General features: G+C 49.3%; 1 protein-coding gene and 1 long non-coding RNA gene across 12 annotated transcripts in view; one reads left to right on the top strand and one right to left on the bottom strand.

Annotated features, from left to right (window-relative positions):
* LOC149363870 (uncharacterized) overlaps positions 1-24,029 on the bottom strand; it is a 234,178-nt gene that overhangs the window by 125,410 nt on the left and 84,739 nt on the right. The window lies entirely within an intron of this gene.
* Positions 14,032-16,256, top strand: LOC149363871 (uncharacterized). The gene is made up of 2 exons (XR_016289128.1): positions 14,032-14,995; positions 16,167-16,256. It is a non-coding gene; the product is annotated as an uncharacterized LOC149363871 (long non-coding RNA).

Raw genomic sequence — 24,029 nt, 5'->3', positions numbered from 1 at the left:
ACGTAGTTAAACCGAGTAGACGTGCGAAAGCACGTTTTTAGATTGATTGGCTCGTGGTTTTGCTGGGTCGTCGGCACGTCTGGCGACGATTTAGTTCGATAGTAGTAAAGGATGGTTCATTAGGACGTGGGGAGACTCTTGCTCAAGTAATCGATGAAGCAGTGAGGCGAGAGGCAGGGTCACATGCAGTGATGATGATGATGTCCTCAGGCTTAATGGCACTGCCAGCCGCCTCAAGAGCTTCGTCGTCGTTGGCGAATGATTATCTTCTTCATTCCAGTAGTATTACTTAATTAAAAAGACGATGTGCAATGCGCGGCCCCAGAGTGTGTATATTAGTTCGACAGTAGTATTAATTGATGAAGACAATGACGTGCAATGACGTACAGTCGTGAGCAGCCTTGTCTAGAGCGCTCGGGCGGTGCACTTCCTTGCAAACAAATCCAGATTTTGTGGCAGCCTCTAGGGTCCAGCTGCAACGCTTGCACGGAAGTAGCGCCAGATAGCCTCGTAAACAAAGCAGGCACGAAAACTTTGCCCTGTAATGAGGGGCTGCTCTCTAATTTCGGTTTTTGCTACCAAGTGCGCACTGCTCAAGCGCTCTAGACAAGGCTGCTCACCACTGTACTTCGCGAGAGTGTGCTGCAGATTGACAAGATGCCTTATCGGCTGCGGTGAGAGCATAGTGCTCTCGTGCATTGGCCACCGAAGATGACCTGTTCGCGCCACCGCGGTTTCGAAACCCAGTAGCGGAGATAGACTTCGTGGTTAGGTTTGAACGTGTGAAGTACAGTGCTTTCGCACTGAAAACACTAACGACGAAGAACCGATACACAGACACACCATAGGCACTAACTTCCTACAGATTTATTTCCAAGACAGTCTCCGAGTCTCGGTTCTTCGTCATTCGAATCTTTTTGCGCTTCTTATGCCATGGATTACCGACCTGCCCAACTATCCACTCTCGTCCACCAGGCAAGGAAGACACAACTGTCTGCAACTTTCGGACGGCAGGGCTGCGAGACTGCATGTGTGCCACACACGTCATTACAAGGGACCGCTGAGTTGTGGCCGTTAGATCTCCGCCTTTACGTTACACCCGCAAGGTGAAGGATCAAGTTGCAGATCACGCGAATATCTCGCTGCTGAACAGCAAATACTGAATAGGATTTCCTCTCATTCGTCCTGTTCATAAACACAAGAAAAGTATGACAGTAAACCAAGAAGAAGCAATCTGTTAACATCTAAACACTTATGGTTTCGGGCTTTCTTTGAGAGTACTGTCCACGAAGGAGCCCTGATCTGTTTACACGACTGCTTCGCGGCCATACGCAAGTTATTTCGAGCCTCCCACCTCAAGGGCTATACACGCACGACCGCAAAAACACGGGCGACAAAATAGGGCTGAACACGAGCGGGGAAGGCCCGGCTCTTTTATCAAGTGCCATGTGCAACGAAGGTAAACATATCCGCGAAGTAGGGCGTTTATCATAATCACAATCGAAGGGGAAACAAAAAATTCGTGATCTACGATCTCAATCACCGTCGCAGCTTGTAGGCAAAGATCTTTATCACCGCCATTTCCCGAAGCCTCGTGACACGAATCCGTCCGACGCAAATACGTTTGTGACCGCAGGGGCAGAGAAGGACCGCTTTATTATACAGAAAAAAAAATGCGCGTTGCTGCACGGAGTCGACAACAAGATCGCCCGCCGCATTTATTCCCTATTAACGGCCGCGCGCGCGACGATACGAAAGACACCTGCTAGCGTTTCGGCACCGATATATGTAATAACGGTCGACGTCGTTACACCGCGGGCAAATCGCAAACGTCGACGTCGAATAACAAAAAATAATAATAATAAAGGAAGCGCCGCTGTGAGAACCGAAAGGTACATGTTAATAGGCATCATTATACTACCGCGGGGTGGAGTTCCAATCGTCTAACGACCTCAGTCCCCCCCCCCCCCCCCCCTCTTTTCACCTTGCCCGCTCGAAGCTCGGCGCGAGGAAGCACGTACAGCATATCTCTCAAAACGTCGCGCCGCAAAAGCAAGTCCAATATGAAAAAACAAAGACAAGAATTGAACAGGGTACAGAGGGCCAAAATGAATGAGAGAGGAGGAAAGATAAGAAACACACAGGCGAAGGGGAGGAGTCTTGTTGCACCGCAGTGAACAGATATATCGATCGAAATGAGCTCGGGGTTTCAGGCTCACATGCTTCTCTCCCTCTCCCGTACACTCTCTCCCTCACAAAGAGCTTGTCCCCCAGCTCTTTCCCTCACTCATTTCCTTCTTCCTCGTCCATTTCTGCCCCCCCCCCCCCCCGTTCCCCCCTCACCCATCTTCTCTAAGCAAAGTTTTGAGTGCCTCCAGATCGACTAGACCCCCGCCTTTTCTGCCCCAGTGTCGGGCAAAAGGCTGTCCTGTCCGTCCAATGGGTGTCTCGAGTGCGTTCGTCACCAGCGGCGCGGTTTGCAGACAACGTAGCTTCTAACCAAACAAGAGGACACATACATCCACAGACACAAAGAGAGACACGGTCGACGCGTGTAATGGGAGGAGAGTTATGAACCTGGGAACGCCAAAGTGAAAGGAGAGGCAGGACATATTATTATTTATCGTTAGCAGGGAAGGGGGCAGACTGCACAGCGTGTATGTCACACTCATTCCCTAATAGTCGTTTCCCCTGTCCAACCCGTAGAAGCACTCATAACTTACGCTTAAGCGCTAAGCGCGCCGTCGGTGAGGAAATTTCATTTACCGCCCCTCTCTCCCTCGCGTGTACGCCCTCTCCTCCTCCTTAAATTTATTTTCTAGTCTGCCGCTTGCTTTCAAACAGATGCCATCTCTGTCTCTTGGTTTGTCTTATTCATTTCCCTTTGCTGGCTTTCCTTGTAGAAGCCGAGGCAGAGAGGAACGACTCCGGCATGAGGATAGCGCATATTGTCGTTATTTTCAGTGAAAACTTTCGCAACTTCAGCCTCGAAGACGACGCCGTACCGACAGCCTCGTGTTAACAGCTTTTAATTCAATCAACGCTCATGCCGTGCCGGCTTGAGAAGAGACTTTAACGCGCCTTTAAAGCAACGTCGAGAACGTCTGTACACAAAATTTCGCCTGTTGTTACTCAACTTTCGCCGAACAGCCGGAAATAAGCGAACAGAAAAACGAAATTGCTGAATATGAGCGCCCTAGAAGAGGACCATGCGGGCCTCGCCTCGGGGATGGAGAAAGGGGGGGGGGGGGGGGGGGAGAGAGAGAGAGTGCAGAACGCGGTTTGTCAACACGCCACACACCATGATTGCGCAATCACTCAAAAGGCACCATCCAAGTGCGCACAGGCGCATACACCTCTAACGATTCGCTCAGTAAAAAGTGGCGAGAAACAAGAACGTTACAGCATTCTGTACTGGGGACGACCTATATAACCTCGAGGGGGGCCTCGACCGTAGCGCGTTACCTGATACGAAGGATCGCTCCGCTGCAGAGCTGGTGCCGCCGTCGCAAAGCGGCGTCGCGAACATTATATGCGCCTTACGGAACAGTTTTGTTACGAATGATGTCGCGTAAGGTCGGTGTGTTCAAGCTGCAGTATACGTAATGAGCAGGGCCCGGCTGAGAACCTTTTGCAATCAAGTACCCAGGGACATACCCAACAATTCTGGACAAGAGGAATTTCTGAGCGGGAAGACTTTTATGAGCGTATACTTTTTTTATAACGTAAGATTTGACTATAATAATCAATATATATCACCCGACGGCAGTCTAGCATTTTTTCTTCTATTAACGTTTTTACTACCGTCAAAAGCGTTCCCCATCGCTTTTCTGCGGGAGTCTTGACTGTTCGATGCGATCGATGGAAACATTTTAAGAGAGATATTTTGCTACACGTCAGAAGAATGGACTATTGTCTTGAACATTTCCCTAAAGGACTCTTACAAATTTCCAATTTTCAAAATTTTTGTCCGAAATTGTTGGACATGATTGCACAATAAAAATGGATATATCCGCCGATCCTCCCTCGGTACGCTTGCGGCTTTACGCTATTTATTTCCCAAAACGCACCCCCCTGGTTTTATATGGCAGTATTCAATACTCGGTGCGAGCTAAGGACCAACTTTACAAGCGAGGTTTGATAAGCGCCGGAAGAATGGACCATTCCCATCAATGTGTTTATAACATTACGCTACAGTATTCCACAGTTGCCTCACAAGTAAAAGTGATGTCTAAGAAAGCCGGACTGGCCTGTTGCTGTTGCTGCTATACTGCTCCTCGCCATCGAACAATGGAAAGGGGCTGGTGGAGAGGGAGCGACGTGGCCTTACGGTGCTTCAGTGGGTCATTCGGCAGCAGGGTACGAGGTCGCGGGATCGAATCCCGTGCCGCAGTGACCGCATGCTGATGGAGACAAAATGCGAATGCGCCCGTGTTCTTTCAGTGCATTCCACTACGGAGCTTCCTCTCCTCCCTCCCTCCTTTCCCATCCGCCATCAGTGTGTTTCGTTCCGTGTTCTTTGACAGCACATGGCCGCAGCTCAAACCATGTACTGTGTTCTTAAACATGCACTGACATCGCACAGAAGTACAGTCGGGTGCAACTCAAGAATGAAGCGGCTTTTCCCCGTCAAAGGACCCCCTTTCAGCCAATGGCTTCGGCCGATTCTCACGACCCTGCTAGCGTGGCAGTGAAGGGAGTGGCATATGAGAGGGGATAGTCCCCTAGCTCCCTCTATGGTCGGGAATAGACTTCTCCCAGCACTGTCACGCTAGCAGGGTCGTGAGGTTCGGCCGACGCCATTGGCTGGAAGGGGGTCCTTTGACGGGGAAAAGCCGCCTCGTTCTTGAATTCTATCCGACTAATATAACAACAAGAAACTGTATTGTTTAGTAAAGTTTATTAAACAACAAAGTTTATTAGTACTACTACTGTGCGATGTCGGTGCATGGGTGGTCGAAACTAAAATGGAGCCCTCAGAGAGGGTGTCTCTTTCCCTCCTTCCTTTTCTACTTCGTTCTCCTTCTGCGGGAAAAACATGCGCGCATAATTTTTCGAACATATACGGTCTCCAAAACTTTTGGATGCAGTACTCCGTGTTTCTATACGAAAGGTGTGACACGGTGCAGGCCCACTTTCTACGTAAGGCGTGACACCAGAAACTTTCTTTTTCTCGCCACCTCTCGCACGTCGTTTGGAAATAAAATGCGAGTACCGAAACGCGTAGAAACTCGCGAGGAGGTCGCGGTACCTGAGCCTGCGTTTCAACGTGCGCCACTTGCTAATTGCACACCAGCACAGCTCAGCAATTAACATAGGCACGATAAAAACCCAGAGAAAAAGGCAGCCACGCTGGCATCAGATACGGCCGGACAATCTAGGCTCCCGAGCGCGCAATAACGTCGGCACGACCATCCGTTCGGCGACGTGAAACCGCACCCGACAGAGCCCCCAACGCGCCATCGACGTTACACCAAGTCACCGTGTGTGCGCCCGCGTGCGTATTGAATGGCCATTTGTGGCGCCTATAGCTATGGGACAGCGCGCACGGCTCCCATCGTTACTCATTAATGGCGCAATAACGACTTCCCGGACCCGCGGCTCCATCCGCCTCCGTCAAACGACGGCTGCAATACCAATAAAAGATTGAAGACAGACAACAGAAAAAAAGAAGGTCTTTGCTTGAGCGCATCAAGTAAGCCCACGTATATGAACCAAACAACAACAAAAAAAGAAACAGGAGAGACGACGCCCGCACCACGAAGAACACATTCGTGGGAAGGGAATGAAGCTATCGCTATTAATAAAACACCGCCTCTACGGGGCTTGAATTTCCTGGTCACGCAAAGATAGAGAGAGAAAAGAAAGAGGAGCAGCGCGGGTAAAAACGAAGAAGAAGAGGACAGAAAGATAACTCGCGGAGCCAGATCCGCCGCCCGTAACAACGAGCCCGCGGTGTTTTTGCAGTCTTCGTCGCCCGCTGCAGCTATGCACGCGCTAGAAGGAACAGGTTTAAATGCGCGCCTTGGCCGGTTTCGCGCGCGCTATGGAACACGCTGTTCTACCATGCCAAGCGCGGCCGGATACAGATAAATAAGCGCAGAGAGAGAGAGAGACTTGCGGAGCGACGGGGACAGAGAGCGAAGAGTACCCCCCCCCCCCCCATTCCACCCGTACCACCATGCAGCAGAGGGCTACGAAGATTCGAGCGAAGGCGACGGGGACTGGGAAATCCGCGATTGTGCCACACGCGCCCGCCGCTTTTTCCCAGGCCAGTCGTAAACAAGGTCGGGAGAGCTAAAGTTGTGGGAGGTGGGGAACGATAGCTGGCCTCACGAACAGTTATATCTAGAAAATACTGCACGCTCGGGCAAACGATGTTTCGCGGGCGACTATATTACAGCCCGGCGCCCCGGCCAGGACACTTCGTTCCGCGCTATATGGACTATAGTATACTGTCTGTGCTACAGCCTTGGAGACTAAGGAAGAGGGAAGCGGCGAGGGGAGAGATGAGTGTATAGGTGGCGCGGCTACGTGCCAAAGAGAAACGCTTCGGTTGCGAACGCGCTCCCATCCGCAACGTGATGTAGGAGACCGCTGCGGGGTGTTGCAGGCAGAAAAAAACAATACTTCAATAGAGACACCGTTGTAAATTCTAAACGATGGCCTCCGCCTCCGCTCCCCTCAGAATTTCGCGAACACGGTGACTGCAGCCCATGAACGAGGGAACGGTGGGGCCTCGGTGATACGAACGGTGTCACAATAACAGCTTAAACGATTCGACCGCGTGCATTATAAATCTGACAGCCAAATTTCGATGTAAATAAACAAAAATAAAGTGACGAAGGAGCGTAAAGCTTTTCACACATCAACGTTGAGTATCAGGCGAGTCATAAAACGCGTGGTATACAGCCAGGGTGTGCTTCTATGTATGCATGCACTCAAGCTAGAAAACCTATGAAGACCAACTCAATAACGAAGCGGCAGATGCCTCTCAAAGGAGGTCCAGCCAATGGCGTCGAGCGATTCTCATGGCGCCGTGGTTAATTTGATTAATCCGTGGTTAACCCCTTCCATCTGCCACCCTCGGCAACATAACGCTATAGTCGAATACAGCTCAGGAACGAAGCGGCTTTTCGCCGTCAAAGGACCCCCTTTCCAGCCAACGGCGTCGGCCGATACTCACGACTCTGCTACCATGACAATGCAGGGAGTGGTAGATGAAAGTTGATAGTCCCCTTACTCTATGGTCGGGGACAGTCCACTGCTTGCATTGTCACGCCGCTCCATGCATTGTCACGCTAGTAGGCTCATGAAAATCGGCCGACGCCACTGGCTAGAAGGGGTTCCTTTGTCGGGGAAAATCCGCTTCGTTCTTGAATTGTATCCGACTATAGCATGTCCAATGGGATTGATCGCGGTCGACACCACTGGCTGGAGGTCCTCCTATCAGGGGCATTTGCACCCTTCATTCCTGAGTGGTATATCCGACGAAACGAAAGCGTGACTAAACGCCGTCAGTGTCACAACGAAATACACTATACGCACATTACAGGTATTTATGGCCGCGAAATGTTATAGCTTTTAAGTCGGTTTCTCAAACACTAGAGCGGAGATGTATGTCGGATTACCGTATACGACTGCTGCGCAAGCGAAGTGGTCCCAACCGGCCGTCCAACTGGCGTATGCGCAGCCGGCACACGTACGATAATCCGGTACACGCCCCGGTTACTATGTCTCCGTCTACTGACTACTCTCTGACTACTGCCTTGACTATGACTACTGTCCACTCGGCATTCGGTACCTGCCTAAGCATGCAGTGCACGAGTGCACACATTGTGACTGCCAACGCTGTGCTTTACAAACGTCCACGCCAGAACAACTGAGCCGGAATAAGCTAAAAATGGACCCGAAATATACATTTCACACCCAGGAGACTTAATTCGTGCACAAATAAATTAAGAAACTGACGCTTATTAGAATCCGAGAAACTGGTGACGAGGAAAATAAGAGCGCTGAAGTAGCTCTGACACTCAAGGTGGACGCCTGAACCACGCCTTGAAGGAAGGAATGAAATGGTACATTATGGGGTTTAACGTCCCGATGCCGCACATGAGCTATGTGGGATACAGTAGTGGAGGGCTCCGGATTAATTTAGAACACCTGGGGTCCTTTAACGTGCGCTGACATCGCACAGCACAAGGATGTGATTCGCGTTTCGCTTCAAGGGGGGGGGGGGGGGGGGGAGTGAAAGAAGGAAGGGAAAGAAACAAGAAGCGCCGCAGAGTAAGGAGAGTTTGCTTCTTAATAAGGCAATCTCCTGGCAAGAATTATACTAATGAAACGCAGGTGCTCGTGGCCTATTACGCTTTGCAAGCGGAGCCAGAACTACTATCTCCAAGGTCGTTATAGTAAGTAAACATTTCCTTAACTTCCCAGAACATGAGCGAGTGCCTTGGCATCAGCTGCGCTAACCTGACCGAACGTAACGAGAGGAGAACCAAAACAACTTCCTCGGAGGCCAACGCTATATAGGGACTCGTGAAAAGAAGCGGATTATTGGGCGACAGAAAAAAAGAAACGCTGCTTGGAAAAGTGACACGCGTTTCGGAGTACATATGCGCTGTTCTCTTCTTTGTAAGAAACCGCGTGTTATATTTAGGTTACTTTCAAGGAACAGAGCAGCGCACATGAACCCCGAAACATGGCAATGCCAACACATAACGGCAGCCCCTCAGGCTCATCACATACTAAACGCTACAATGGAGCAGTGGGAGGCAGCGTCGTCTATAGCGATCATCTGGAACATCAGCGTAGACTCAGCGACCGGGCCTGTATCACCGCAGCAGCTGCAGGGGCCCTGGACTAGGCGCTCCACCGACTAAACTCGCCAAGACCTCTTTAAGCAATAACAGCGTTTCATTCATTCACTGTTCTTAAGAAGTGTATAAACCGCGGAGAGCCGGAGAAGAACCACACGAATGATTCACGAATCAAGATTTCAAAGACGCGCCCTAGCAGTAAGCGGCTAAACGTAAGCTCGCAAGATGGTTTGGTTTATGGGGGTTTAACGTCCCAAAGCAACTCAGGCTGTGAGAGACTCCGTAGTGAAGGGCTCTGGAAATTTCGACCACTTTCGACCACCTGGGGTCGAAATTTCCGGAGCCCTCCACTACGGCGTCTCGCAAAAATGAATTCCACAACACTATATCTGAAAACGCCACGCTATGGATCAAACGCATGCTTCTCCATTTCTGTGACCCCTTTTATCAACCGTAATCGCCCATTAGAACGACAAGGCTGAGGATGCGATGAAGCTATAGCTGCGGTTCTATATATTTTCGTCTCTCTGGAGAGTGCACTGCGTGGTTTGAGAAGTTCTTCCCGGCCTAGCAAGACGAACACTGTACGTAAGCAGCGCGACGCTGTGTTGCTGATGTACTGCAACGACCATTAATAGCACAGGTTCGATGAATAAGCTACAGTCGGATACAACTCAAGAACGAAGCGGCTTTTGCCCGTCAGAGGACCCCCTTCCAGCCAATGGCGTCGGCCGATTCTCGCTGGGGAAGGGGATTGTCCCCCAGCGTGGAGAGAGGTGACTATCATCTTTCATCCGCCACTCCCTACATTGTCACGCTAGCAGGCTCATGAGAATCGTCAGACGCCATTAACTGGAAAGGGTTGCTTTGTCAGGGAAAAGCTTCGTTCTTGAGCTGTCTCAGACTATGGTGCCACCAGTCCCATCTTTATATAGCAGCGTGCGCAACGCAAAAGATTGTAACAATAGTAGTAGTAGTAGTAGTAGTAGTAGTAGTATTAGTAGTAGTATTAGTAGTAGTAGTAGTAGTAGTAGTAGTAGTAGTAGTAGTAGTAGTAGTAGTAGTAGTAGTAGTAGTAGTAGATTGCTTCTAAGACTGCTTCATGTACCCACCGCCTACCCGTAAAATGCACACGTTGCTGGCACAAATCGACACAAAAACGAAAAAATGTGGCGACGCAGTTCCTAAAGGGTACGGATACCTGGAAAATAATTTAGTGCGGACAATCAGGTACACTACACAAGTGACAATGAGTTCACGCAAAGGCGAGGACGCCAACAAAAAGGTCTACGGTGGTGGACGTTTGCAACGTTGGAAAACAGTGACACTTCGAGACTGTCGCGCAGCACAAAAACAAGCGGCAGTTTACAGACTTTTATGCCACCCCTCCTACATGCAGATAGAGGGAGGGAGCTATCCGGGTGGATCCTTGCAAGCGCCGCCAGGCTCTTGGCTGCTTCTGTTCTGAGGCCGGAAACCGACACTGCGGTTCGGCTGAAGAAGGTTCTTTTCTGAGTACCGTGTAACCTGCTCGGGCGTGCCGTAGGTATATGTCCGGCTCGTCCCAATTAGCCTCAAACGAACCGACCGAAATCGAGACATCTCTCGAAGCACGCATGCGCGCACTCACAAGGGTAACGAGAAACAAGAAAAAAAAAAACGAAAGGGGCGGGAACAGAACGCGACGTCACATCATGTGACCTGATCAAAAAAGGATGGACCAGCGCACGGGGCTAACGCTCATTCAAGCGACGAAAAAAAAAAAAGAAAAAAGGGTCAACTCAAACGATCCTCGTCGCACACATCTCGCTTCGATCACCAGCAGCGCCAAAACGCGAAACATAATCGGAAATTAAGCTAAGTTTCCCGCACAGTACTGGCTCATCGTCGCCGTTCATCATCGAAGTTTGGCGTGCGCCAAAACTTTGCCTTCGGAAAAGTGGGTGCACGTCAGGGTGAAAATAGAAGAGGAGGAGGTAGAGAGGGGTGGCAAGGAGAGGAGAGAATGGGGAGGAAGGCGAGCTAGGAGAAGACAAGCGAACGCCGACGAAGAACCGCGGAGCTCAGAAAAACGACCAGAGAAGGAGGAGACCCCAGAAGAGACCCCGAGCCAACGTCGAGCACACACGTCGCCAGTTCCTTTCAGGAGCGGCTAGGCGACCGTCGCGGCACGCACAACACACGGCGAACGTGTTCATTCTTGCAAGTCCCGTCCCGCGGCGCCGCCCAGAAAAGATCGGCGGGGGAGCGGGGGGGGGGGGGGGGGGTCAGGTGGCAGATTCAGGTGTTGCCTAGAGGGATGAATGGTGCGGGCGATGGAGACGAAGGGGTGGAGAGGGAGGGTCATCCACAGAACACCCTTCCCCTCCTTTCTTACGTAAAGCAGCAGCGGATGCAACAACGGGCGTCTCCTAGGCACCAGACGGCGCTGGGGAGACAAAAGGAGGGCCGCTAAAAGAGAGACAGAACCCAGGGCGACGACTAAATGAAGCCCTCGCGGCGGCGCCAAAGGCCGAGCGTGCGGAGCGCAGCGCGCGGCTCCGTGTTTGGCGAGAACTTTGTGTGCGGGGCGGGCGAGACAAAAGCGAATCAGCGCGGGCACGCTTCGCTATGCGCGCGCGCGCGCGCGGGCAGCGGACCGGGGAACAAAAGGGGCGAATTGTGCGCCCTCTCCTCCTCCGCGGAGCTAGAAATCTTTAAAATATGTTTTTCACCGCCAACCTCTAGGCTTCGCGTGTAGGGGGCGCTGGGAAATCCTGCTAGATTGAGTCACTGCAAGCGTAGAATCACTGTAGAGAGACAGGAACAGTGGAGTCGTGCACAGAAGCGGGACACGGAAACGATAGAACACAATCGTATCCTGTGGAAAGACTTCCCCTACTCCAAACTAGGGGCCCACCACACAGATTCACAGATGCCTTAGGAATCAAAAGGAGCCAATGCGTGTTGAACATTGAGAACGAACAAACAATGAAAAGAAGGAAGACGAGTAGTAGAGTAGATCGAGAGGAGTGCTTTAGACATGTACGGAAGTAAACTGCCGTAGTGGTTTTAAAAATTTCAGGTATTTCCGGAGGTATTAGCTATATCTGACAACTGCAAAGGCTCTTTACTTGAAAGGAAGCTACAAGTTGTCTTTTACCTAGCCGTCTCAGTGTCGATCAGAAAGTGAAGACTAAATGAAAATAACCAAATTCGTGTATTAATTGTAGTAAGGCGGAAATCTGGGCGAGTTGAATTTGATTCATGGTAAAAGGTAGCGCGAAAAGAACAAGGACCAAAGGAAGAGGCAAGACATTAAGACCGGCGAAGCGGAAAATGATTCAGTCGAGCATTAAAAAAAAATGGAAAGAAGAAAGCTTTTTACAAAACTTAAAGAGCACGGTGTGCCAGAGACGCTGCTATACCATATGACGTTTTTCTTTTTTTTTTCCGGCTCGCAGGAAAGTTTCCAGCGGACGTGCTAATTCAGGGACCTCCTCCAGAGCAATAACACTTTGCATGACACACTACAAGGGCGTCCGCAGAATTTTTTGCAGGGGGGGGCCCCGTTGGTGCCCCGGGGGGGGGGGGGGGGGGGGGGGGGTATGTTCGTAGCAGAAAGGCGCTATTTGCGGAGTAAATTTATTTATTTATATATAAATAAAAATTAAACAAAATGCACACATGAAAAAAAAATTACAAACAGCAAATTAAAGCGCGGCTAGGAGAGGTACATTGGAGTTTATCAACGAAGAAACAACTAAAATTAATAAAAATGCAAAAAGATGCTATATCACTTCGTGGAGAAGAGTGCTCAGTCTTGCTGCATACGGGTTCTCGACTCACCCGGATTGATGACCAGCACACAGCACAATATGTTCACAAACACGCAACTACAGTCACTCAGTCAGTCTTCCTTGAACAGCAACTGTAGGCGCCTCGGATTTTTCTGGGCGAATTGCGTAATTACACGTGTGATAAATTCACTTCTGTGCTTCATTACACGCTCTCGGTGCACACTCATCATACACATTGATTGGAAAAACTGTTGAACGCGTACGTTGAAAACAAAAGATGACTATATATACAACGAAAACTTATTTACAAGATAAATGCACGCTCGCAGCTTCATACACCTCGCTCCATCTTGCTTGCGCATCCGCACAGTCGAGCAACCGCACACACACTGCTCTCCGCTCGTCGTTTTCTCGTCCGCTGTCTTGGTTGTTCTCAGCTTCGCTGACAACCGGCCACTAAAAACACCCAAGCACAAACACAGAGGCGCGCACACGTGCAAGGGCTTACTTGCCGCAGTATCCCCGAATGCGCACTTTGGGGGTGAAAGGAACGCCGCGCAACTTCCGAGGGGAAGGGACACTCGCCACTCCAGTCGGAAAATTTGTTTTTGTGTTTTTATGGGGTTCAGAGCCCCAAAACGACTCAGGCTATGAGGGATGGAGTAGTACAGAGTTCCGGGTAATGTCGACCACCTGGGTCTCTTTACCATGCACTGACACGCACAGTACATGGGCGCTGTTGTGATTTGAGGCCCAGCCAGAGGTGACAGGCGAGCCAGGCAGGCGCCATCGGGCTGCGTTGACCAAAGGCGCTGGTTTTCGCAGAAGACGCAAAGAACGCTGGTGTGGGGGCGCCTCGGGAGACTGCGTCGCCGTGAACAAAAGCAGCTAATCCCCTTTGCCAGAGATTCTGAAAGCGGCGCTTCTACCGAACTGCGCTCTCCCGCGGATCGGAGGAGACAGCGAGCGGCGGCGGCGCCAACTCATCGCCCGCTTGCCCCTGAGCAGCCCGACAAAGCGGGGGTGGACACGGCTGATTTTACCTTCCCTCCTTAAGGCGGCGGTACCACGCTAGCGGCGGTCAGCAGCCGTTTTTCGTCATGTTTGTGTGAGCGGTGTGGCTCATCCGTTTGCGCTAGAGAAATGATATTGAGCGCATTGTAAAGATAATTGTATCTTCTTTGCGATGGTATGTGTCGCTAAAAGCTATTCACGTTAGTATGATAGCAGTGAGCAAAAGAGCGAGGGGCATAAAACGATATTTTTGCTCGACTTGCCTGCGTTGGATTTGCTGTTGACGAAAACTACTGCTCCGAAAAGAAAACTGCTTCTGCAGCTTTTAGATTAAGTGTGACTCGAGGACCTTACAGGCAATTTATTGAGTTATATTGGGTGGTTATTTAGAACTGATGCCATAAAAAAGTGTGAAATTTAAAAGAATGGCGCATTAATAACTCCTAGTCCAGTTCATAAATCACAAACATATTTAGCAGGATTGTAGATAGTACCCATGTTGTTAATTCTTGAAAATTTCATTGAGCTACATGTCATAATTTTTTAGTTTTCATTGTTCAAAGTTGGTCGTAGCCTAGAAACTGCGCTTTTTTGATCTGAGTTTTAGAAGCAAGTAAACGTCGTATAGGGAACAAATTTTGCACGCGAAATATTTAGGAAATATTCAAGGATCTGCTCAAGGCCGAATTTCGCTATTGCAAACAGAACGGTATTACTGCGCCATTCAATTGCGCTATTTTTTGGTGCGCCGTAACCTCCGCAAAATACATCCAGCGCGAAAGATCACTGTTATATTCCAGGCTTTTTTGACAGGAACTGAAGTCGCTGGTCTTAAACTACCAGTGATGTAAATTTGGGTATGATAAACGACTCATGTTAGCTCGCACTCGCCCCGTTTGTTGGTCGACGGGGCTGCTGCATTTGAATCTCGCGGGCGTTTTGACTCAACAATGGAGTTCCGCCGGTCAACGACAGTGGCGCTGTCAAACATTTTGAAGCAAGACGTACGAGACAGTAACTATTGGGGTTTACTGAAACGTGTGCGCAGCGCCTCCCCTGTGTGTGTGACGCCCGCAACTCTCGCCCCGGTACTCTGTACCGGTACGGACGACTGACTACGCTGAAGCCTGTCCTGCCTTTCGGTCGCTTCTTCGGCTGCTCCGCAGGCTGTCATCGGCGTATCGTGCTGTTTTGCTTGTTGGTGTTTTTTTTTACTGTGCTTTTGTATTTGTGTGCAGCGCCGTTTTTTATCACGTTATCTTGCCAGTTTTTTTGTGTGTAAAAGTGTCAAATGGGGAATCGGCGGCGATACCTTCAGCGCAAAAGGTCGACGATGACAAAGCTTCGTACGCGCATGGCTGATGTCAGGGCCAAACGCAGGTGAGCCATTCGGACCGCAATTTTGTTATTAGAATCTGCATTGAAGTCCCAACTGTACCTGTGTCGCGTGCGTGAGCTACCTCGTAGTGTGTGTTATCGAGTGCGGTTTTTCATGAACGCGTGTGCAAGATTACCAGTGTCACGGCACTGTGACATTTCGTAAGGCGCCTAGTCGTTTGCTCTTTTGCAACAATATAGTTTTTCTTTCCGCCCTCCTGTTATGGCCTCGTAGGTGAGTATATGTGAGGTAAAATCATTATAGAGGGTATTTTTGCTATAAACTTATCACTTGTTTCATACAAATGCTTGAAAGCTACACAGCCCTCCTTGAGTTGGGTGTTTTCCTTAGCTGAAAAGGCGCTGAAGCACATTTGTGGATGAATGCACTCTAAATATGCTTGTAATTGATTTTCAAATGTAACCGTTGAGATCCCTGCTATATGAAACATGAAACAGTGTGTTTTCATTTCTTTCCGCTTTATATTTTCAAAAATGTGGGGCTTGCAACGGCACTGTTGAGTTGTTTCTTTTTCCCAAGTATAGCTTAGTTGGACATGCTGTACTTCTTATGCCTGCTCCTTTCTTCTGTTCTATAGCTGCGTCTTTTCTTTTGCTACTAGCCCGCTTGTGGCGTTCACTTTCCTTGGAAGCACAGTATCAATATACACTTTCAAGGGATATTCAACCTCACAGCTCACATTTTTCTGCTTGTGTGTAATGGATACAGCCTTCTGCTGGTAAGCTTTTTCTTCGTGAACTGCTGGTGACATCAAAACAAGCAGTGTATCATTGTTCCAGCAGCTTTGTATCACCCTGTATGGCGTAAGCAGAATATGTTTCTATCGTGCTCAGCAGGCTTTTATCCTAACATATCTGCTCTCATTGTTACAGTGGCAGCAAATTACTTAGATGTATGTAAGGACTTTTCAGTCCACTTGCTATGTTTATGCACATATTTTCTTTCCTTTTCCGTTACTGCCCTCACATTTTTGTATGACGGGAGGTAAGCATATGTGTTTGTGTGTTACTGAAACACTAAGTCAATGGAAAGTAACTGCAATGGTTGAGCAGTAAAGAACAAGCTAATACCCACTTTTGAGCACTGACATTTCCTGTCACTTCCTGAAAATAGACTCACATATGACATTGGTATGGTCTTGTTTGCTTGCAGGCTGCCACCATGATGTGTGGGGGAGTTGTGCAAGGCATCTGAACGTGCTTAGCAGATGTTGCAATAAAATGGTCCTGTTTTTATAAGGAACATGCGTTTGTCTTTTGAAAATGCACATCAATGGAAGTGAATGAAGCCTTCTGCTTCTGCCTCTACCAGTGGCGAAGTGCATGTGTGGACAGTGCGATTTCACTAGCATTGTAGTGGCAAAGCATGCCCCCAAAATTATATGTCAATCACACACTGCAAGAAAAAAAGAATGCACGGATAACATTCTTGAAAGGTATATGGGAGCGTAGCTGGTGATATGCATGCGCGCAATGCAGCAAAAACAATGCCAGCATCTCTTGCCATTGTTTGCACTGCATGAAATACCAGTACTTTCCCTCAGCGGTGTGCAAACCACGGATACCGAAATCGTTAGGAATGCAATCAGTTGTCAGTCTCGGCTACAGGGTATTATGATTCAAAACTAGCTCTTGTAAATGGCGGTTTCCGGAAGAGCTGCTCCACAATAGTACAGCGACATTTGCTGCGCATGGCGCTGCACGATTGCGCGTGTAGTGTCTAGATAGGAGTAGGTGAGTTGCATAAATATGGAAGTCTGCTATGGTGGGCTTGCTGCTCGCACCGCTGGCACTTGCCACGTGCCAGCGCAAGTGCCAATCTGCTCGCGGGTGCTCAAAAGCGGTGGTGTCCCTCATTGTTAGTCGTGGCTGGAATTCCGCTCCGGTCAAGAATGGAGAAAATTGTGCTGCGGGCGTGCGGGGCAGCTTGGTGTATGCGAGTGAGAGGGGAGCTTGCGGAGCGGGCGAGCGTAGTGTATGTGTGTGTGAGAGAGAGAGAGCGCGGTCGCCCTCTCCCGAAGTGCGCGCCTCACGTGTCAGGTCGCCGGCAACTTTCGCGGTCCTTCCCACTGGCTGTATCGCCTCGCGTAGTGGAAATACAAGCAGGAGGGAAGGTTTTCCCTCTCTCTCTACCCTTTGTTTTCCCCTTCACTGTCATCTCGCTTTCCATTTCCATCCCCCAGCCCCAGCTCAGGTGCTTCTAGACATGATAGCAGATGCCGGCGCTGGCAAGAATCCTTTTACCTTCTTTTTCATTTACAATAAAAGCCACTTACTACTACTACTCAGGATAGTTCCGTGAACACGAGGGGCCGAGAGCTTCTGGTGAAATTTATTGGAAACCGGTATGAAGTCCTTTGGCTGGGTGGTCTGTGGATGACATTGGTGAAAACATTTTGTCTAAGAGCTATTTTTCAGCAGATTTCGAAGCCCTCTCAGCAAAACCATCAAGGACTTCGGGATAATTCAGCAAGGTTATGTGGGAAGCAGGTTTTACATCGCGAATTCTTTTTGACCTGGTTTACAAAGCGGGGAACATAATATGACGTTAGTGTCGATCCGTATTCACAAATTAGAAGAAAGACCATAAATATTTTCAAAATGGTGCTCGTCTACCTGATAAACATTTACGACCAGATTTTCATTAGCGTGGTTATGAAAAAACCCTAATTGGAAGGGTCCGGAACTCTACATTTTACCAGATCTGACGAACGCTTCAGCCTCTTGCTCAGGACGGTTCCTCATGCTTGTTTACAAAAAAGCATACAGCAGCAGCATGCTTGCATTGTCTTCGCATTCCGGCCTTGAAATAGCATTTGCCACAGCGGTTGCTTTTGTGTGCATGGTCATGAAACGTGAAAAAAATCTGCCATCATTTACACACACATCTATTTTCCTCAATATTTCATGACATTCTAAGATATTACGGGAGTAGGCATTGCTCTGGCTGAATGTAACTTCTAAGTCAAAATGTTTGCTTGCACATGAATGAGCACATATAGCGATGGCTCTGCAAATAAAGTGTTCCCGCATGCGCGGTAATCTCTTCAGCTTCGCATATCTGTTTAGAGGCACTTTATGTTCGCATAAAGATTGTGTTTATTATTATTAGCGCAAAACGTAACAAAACCCCATTGTATTGGCCTCGAATTTCAAGTTGATTCACTTAGGACACACACTTTCTGTCACTTCCCCATGGAGGTAGTTTTCATTGACAACCTGCTCCACTGAGTGCACGTGATCAATTAGCAATTTTCGCTCCTTCAAGTTGACAGAAAAAAAAAATGTTTTCACTATTTTCTGGGACACACATCTTAGGCTCTACATTTTTCTCACCTGAAAAAGAAAAAAAACGCGACTGCGCATACAGATTTGCAGGCAGGCCAACACGTGCAAAGAAAACTGGCTTCCTTCAAGACACACGTCATCAACGCACGTGCTTCTGGTCCGAAGGGCAAAACATGCGCCGTACCGAGAAGGCTCACACTGGGAGAAGAAGGCTGCCAGGCGTTTCGAATCAGGGAACAAAGCTGGTGGGGGAGTGCTCGGCACCTGAAAAACCGGTTCAGAACCGAAATTCGACGATTTTGCCCATCGGGGCACACCTTTTTGACGTCACACTGTTTACATCAGGGAGAGGTCTATTATGAGGCACCGGCCGGATTCACTGGCGCCCGGAGCGCGCTCCTGCCACCCGGCCTAAGTCATTCAGCGCAAGCGTTTCCCCTCTTCTATCCTGTGAGGGCCGGCGAGGCGTCTCGAATCGGGGTAAAAAGGCGGCGAAGGAGCCCTCGGGACCAACAACACCGGCTCAGAACCAAAAGTTGTCAGTTCTGCCAACCGGGCCACAACTTTTTGACGTCACGCTGCTTACAATAGGGAGGGGGTTTCACAGTTCTGCGAAGCTGCGAAGGCGATTGACATGCGGCCGTTCCAATCCAAGGTTCTTCTGCAGCCAAGGCCAGGCTAGAAAGAGGAGACAGACCTGTGTGCCTCTGCTGCGGGGAGTGGGTACAACTTGTCAGGGCGCACCCGCCCTGGGCGCAGTGGGGTTTATAATGTGAGCACGGATGCATTTATTCTACCGTCGAACAACAGTTACAAACAAAGGCTTGAAATACAGACGGCGGCGTCTCCGCTCGCGGCTGAAGGCTCTCTCCCCGCCTCGGCTCGGCGTCTCCGCTCGCGGCTGAAGGCTCTCTCCCCGCCTCGGCACTCCGAGAGGGAACGCACGGAGCCAGTCAGGGTTGCCAGGCCACTTATGAGTTTGGCTGTTCCAGGCGGCGAGTGGCTTGCACCTCACAATAATAAAAATCTTTAGCGCGGCACCCAACCCTTGCTCTCACCGTCGTGGTGAAGCGGTGCGTTGCGCGTTTCTTTCCAGGAACGACGCTTGCTCTGTCAACAACTGCGGGGGGTGGGGGGAACGTACACTGCCAGTAGCCTTTATGCGCTCGCAGTTACATGCGTGGTCCTGACAGTCAACAGACTCGAGCGACAAGACGCGGTCAGGTTCGCCAGCGTAGCCTTGTAAAGTGCACCGGGGAAGGCGTGTCCACAGATGACTCACCCCTTTCATTTCTGCCTATTGAAGCCAGCACTGCCCGTTACTGCTCTGGAGACCACCTGCACCCACAATTATAAATGCATTTTCGCAGAAAACATTCAAGGGTGTTCAGGCAACCCTGCAAACGCGTTTCTGAAGAACGGCAGATTGGGCTACTTGGAGTTGATACATAGGGATTGAGTGGACAGCAGCCCTGCCAGACACTGACACAGAATAAGATGAGACACACAGGAGCCTCCTTGTACGTCGTCTTTTTCTCTGTGAGTGTCTGGTATCGCTGTTGGACCACTAACATAAAACGTGCTCCGCCTGGCGGCCGCTAGGAGGGTACGCTAATCGAAAACTTGGCATAATGCAATACAGTAAGCCGTTAGTACTGGCTCGAGTATCCGAACTGCTGACATGATAGTACCAACACAGCAGCTTTTTTTTTTCCCTGCCTGCTCATGGATACAGCTGCGGACATATAACAAGACGAAAATAGCTACACACACACAAATACGCGAGGCCTTGCGCGAGTGCGTTTGTTGAGTCCATGTGGAGAAAGAAAACAAAGCAGTGTGCAGGGGCGTTATTGTTCATTTCCCCTATCCCCCTAGCTGACAGAGTCCCATTATCTAAAAGCGACCGTCCACCCGGAAAGACGTGTAGTCGATTTTTTTTTTTTTCGGCAGCAGTGAAGAGAAATCAGGGCTGAGAGCCTACATGTTGCGCCGCCGGGGTGGGGGGTCTGTATGCGCTGCAGGAAATCCAGAAATCTGAGTTTACCGTAGGAACTTCGTCCAGCGTACTTGTATACACGTGACGATAAAAAGTTATAATTTCTGAAAATGAAGTGGCATCATGTTTGAGTTGTAACTGCTACATTTTGATAGTTTTCAAACGCAATTTAGTGACTTTTCAAAAATGGTTTACCGTGTATGATCGTACACGGCAAAGATATTTTTGAAACCGTACCATTTTCCGTGTTTGAATGTGTTTGTGCGCGTGCGTGGAGGGATTTATACCCCTGTCACACGGCAACTTTAGTGATACTTTCACGAAGCGCACTCCCCATGAACGAATGGCACTTTCATTGCGTTGTCACATGGCAAAAAGAGGTGCTATTTGGAAATGATGATAGTGACGATGGGTGTTGCAGGTAGTGACGATCGGTGCTGCAGCACATTGTGAAAATTAGTTTGTTTTCGCAAATACTTGAAAAATATGTCATAGCAGATGTAATTGCTTTCGCGTCTGATCGCATGCTGTTATCTAAGAAAGCATCACGAGCCTGAGATTAGCAATATCTCTGCTACACGGGCGTTTCAAATACCTTCCAACCGAGTGTCATTCGAGTCGGATGTCGCCTTGTGCAGCTGCACGAACTATTCAATGGCATTTGGCTGACATACTATCAAGTCAATGGAGCTCCGCGAAGGCATTCGAGATTTTGGAATGCCTTCGAGTCACGAACACGGCCCGCACTGACGTCGCCATCCCTTCGCTCCGCCAATAACACAGGGCGACTGCACACCAGTACTCCTTTTTACAGCGCTGTATGCAAACAGCTATGTTTGTTCGCGTGAGGTAAAACGAGAGCTACGCTTTTGTTTTATTAATCCTATTTGTGTACCTGTTGTTCCTTTGCTTGTTTATGCAGCGCGACAACTTTGTAGAAACCACCGATGTGATCGCGCGCCTCGGAAACATTCGGTGGCCGGATTGCTGACATCGCGTAGGACCGACGCTTCTAATTGTCCCTGCTTTCTCCGACGTGATATTCAATTTTGAATCGCTTTATCCTGAAGTACGTTCGATGGCGAAATAAAACGTCCTTATTCCTAATCCACAAGCGACGCCGGTGACTGCTGCTGGCTGCCCAAGAGCGCGGCAGTCTGGGTCCGACCAGAGCTTTCCTTTCATTGTATGTGCATCCTGCACTGTGAAAATAGTCGATATTAGGTCACCGTTGTGAAAACTTCATTTGTTGGCCATTTGCATTCCCCAAAACGTGAATTCGCGTTCGACGGTTGCGGAAATTGCACACACGAAACCTGCGGAATCGTTAGACCTATCGCGGAGAGGGGTCGTCGTCACTGGCAGAGCGAGATTAGCTCTATTCAGGTATGTACATTATATTTAGTTGCTCATTACCAAAAAAAAGTTCGCACTAAGAACCAGAATAAAAAATAAAACTTTATTTACAGCGGAGCACGGCTGCTGAGACTACACACTCGCCGATATCACAAAACGATATCACAAAAGCAGGAACGTTGCCTCGTGTGGCAACAAAATGCAGTTCCAATGAATGGATGGAAATGCTATGCTAAGGCCACAGTAGGGAGAAACCCGACGCGATTGTAATGAGTACTTATTAGCTCTTGCCAGCTATGTCCCGCAGTCTCCAGTGGAAGTTTCGCAGCCAGTGTTTCCTTTTCGTTTTTCGAACCTTGGTGGTGGTAGTAGTTTATTTGACAATAAAAAGTGAACGAAAAGAATGTTGCCGGCTGCGGCCCTAAGCGCTTTCGGGATTTTTGTTATCATACACGGATGCGCGGGCGGAAAAAAAGAAAATCAGCATTACTTGCAACGTATCTCAACGTCACAGACTACCTCTCCGCAGCTACTGACCCAACGACTTGAACGCAATATGTTTGTACCATTCTGATATGCCTTATTCTGCCCATTTTCTCTTATTTACTGTTACCATATCAGCTGTCTCTTAGAATTCTACATAGCACTGGCAGTGTGTGAGTAAAAAATAAAAACACTCGCCATGCTTCGAAATCTCGGGTTGATGTTTCACTGCTGGTGTTTTTCCTGGAATTGCGAAATAAACGTTTGTATGGTGAACGGGAATCAGTAGCACACAAGCTACGCGCCACGCGCCTTTGACCGCAGAAAAGGCTGTGACAACACGCATGGCAACAACCCTTTGAAACCAAGAGGTCATCTACTATTCCGCTGCATCCATTTCGACATCATCCATAGTTTTATGAAGGCCATAGCCCATAGATGTCTTGTGGCCCTTTGTTATGGATGCCAGTGGAACCTACGAAGCTTTATTTTGTAATATTGCTTGCCGTGGCTGCCGCTGCTAGTCATCAAAATATTTGTCAGGGTCGTGAGAAAAGAATAACTATAAAACAACGTGTACAACTCTGGAAAAAATGGAAACAAAATATAATTTCTGTAAATGTCACAGATATAGAGACTTCGTGTTCAGGAAAGTAAAAACAGCGCTAAATTCTACACAAAACACACAGAAAGACGGACAGGACGGGCGCTGACTCCAACTGAACACAATGTCACATCAACTAGCCCCGCAAAAGGTCACATACGAAATAGTGCCTCCTAAAAAAGAATCGCCAGGCACCATGGCAGGGCCGCCAAGGGGTGGGTAGGGACGAAAGAAGCAGTACCCGTGTGCCAAACACGTTCGAGCGCGGTCGTCATTGTCATGGCGTTTATCCCCCTCCGTGACTAACCGCCTCCTTCTGCCACAACGCGAGGGAGAGGAGGTCAAGGTAACGCAGAGAGCAGGACCAGACAGTCTCGGAGGAGCGCTTTTTCGCTTCCACGGACAAGTGGAGCCGCCCTGGTGGTTCAACTAACGTCTTGTCCAAGATGGCCGCCGTGGTACCCCCGCCTTAAGAATTCATCGGTGACCGGCGTAACGATAGGCGAAAACAAGATGCCCCGTGCACTGTCTGCCTCCGTGTCGCTATCTCTCTAGAGATCAAAGCAACAGACACCCATCTCAAGGCGGCTCGAAACACATGCTCGCCGGTGCCGCTGTATGTCTGGAACAGGTCGCCCTTCAGTAGAGCTAACGATGGCGTGGTTTGAAAACGGCGGAACGACGCACGCCCGGACGCGGCATTTCGCAGATGTGACCATGCGGGGCTGCTTTTACCCTTTTGACTGAGCGCACCACCGCCCCTGGCGTGCGGCCATCACTCACGGTTCGAGTGAGTGATTTTCCAGGGGGGTGCAGCCGCCCCCCCTTGCCCCCCCCCCCCCCCCCCCCTCCGGACGCCCATGACAGACTACAATAAGCGTACAAACGTTGTAACCATTCCTTCAACTCAAAAGCCAAACAGTGCATTTTTGTTTTTAATTTTCGATCGCAAAGAGCGTCATTTAATAAATGCGCGAAGCGAGATCATAATCTCTTTTCTTTCCCATTTTTTTTTTCTTTTCTCAAGTTGCGCCACTTATTGAGTGGCGAAAAAAATTTCAAAAATGCTACCGACCGCACGACCCTTAGGAGGCGCATGGCGCACGGGTCCCGAGCAGTTGCACACTGATGAAGTCGAAATACCGTGCCCCTTTATCACTGATCCTTCATGGACGTGTTCAGTCACAGCAGAGGAGCTTCGCTGTTATTCGTTATAATCAAGACTTATTACGCCTATGAGGGCTGGAGTTTCCGGCTTTCATTTTTTTTGCAGATTCGGCAGATTT

Source organism: Amblyomma mixtum, chromosome 2 (assembly GCF_055824585.1).
Source record: "Amblyomma mixtum isolate Tamu chromosome 2, ASM5582458v1, whole genome shotgun sequence".
Classification (NCBI taxonomy): domain Eukaryota; kingdom Metazoa; phylum Arthropoda; class Arachnida; order Ixodida; family Ixodidae; genus Amblyomma; species Amblyomma mixtum.
This window is presented reverse-complemented; position numbering and strand designations above follow the sequence as displayed.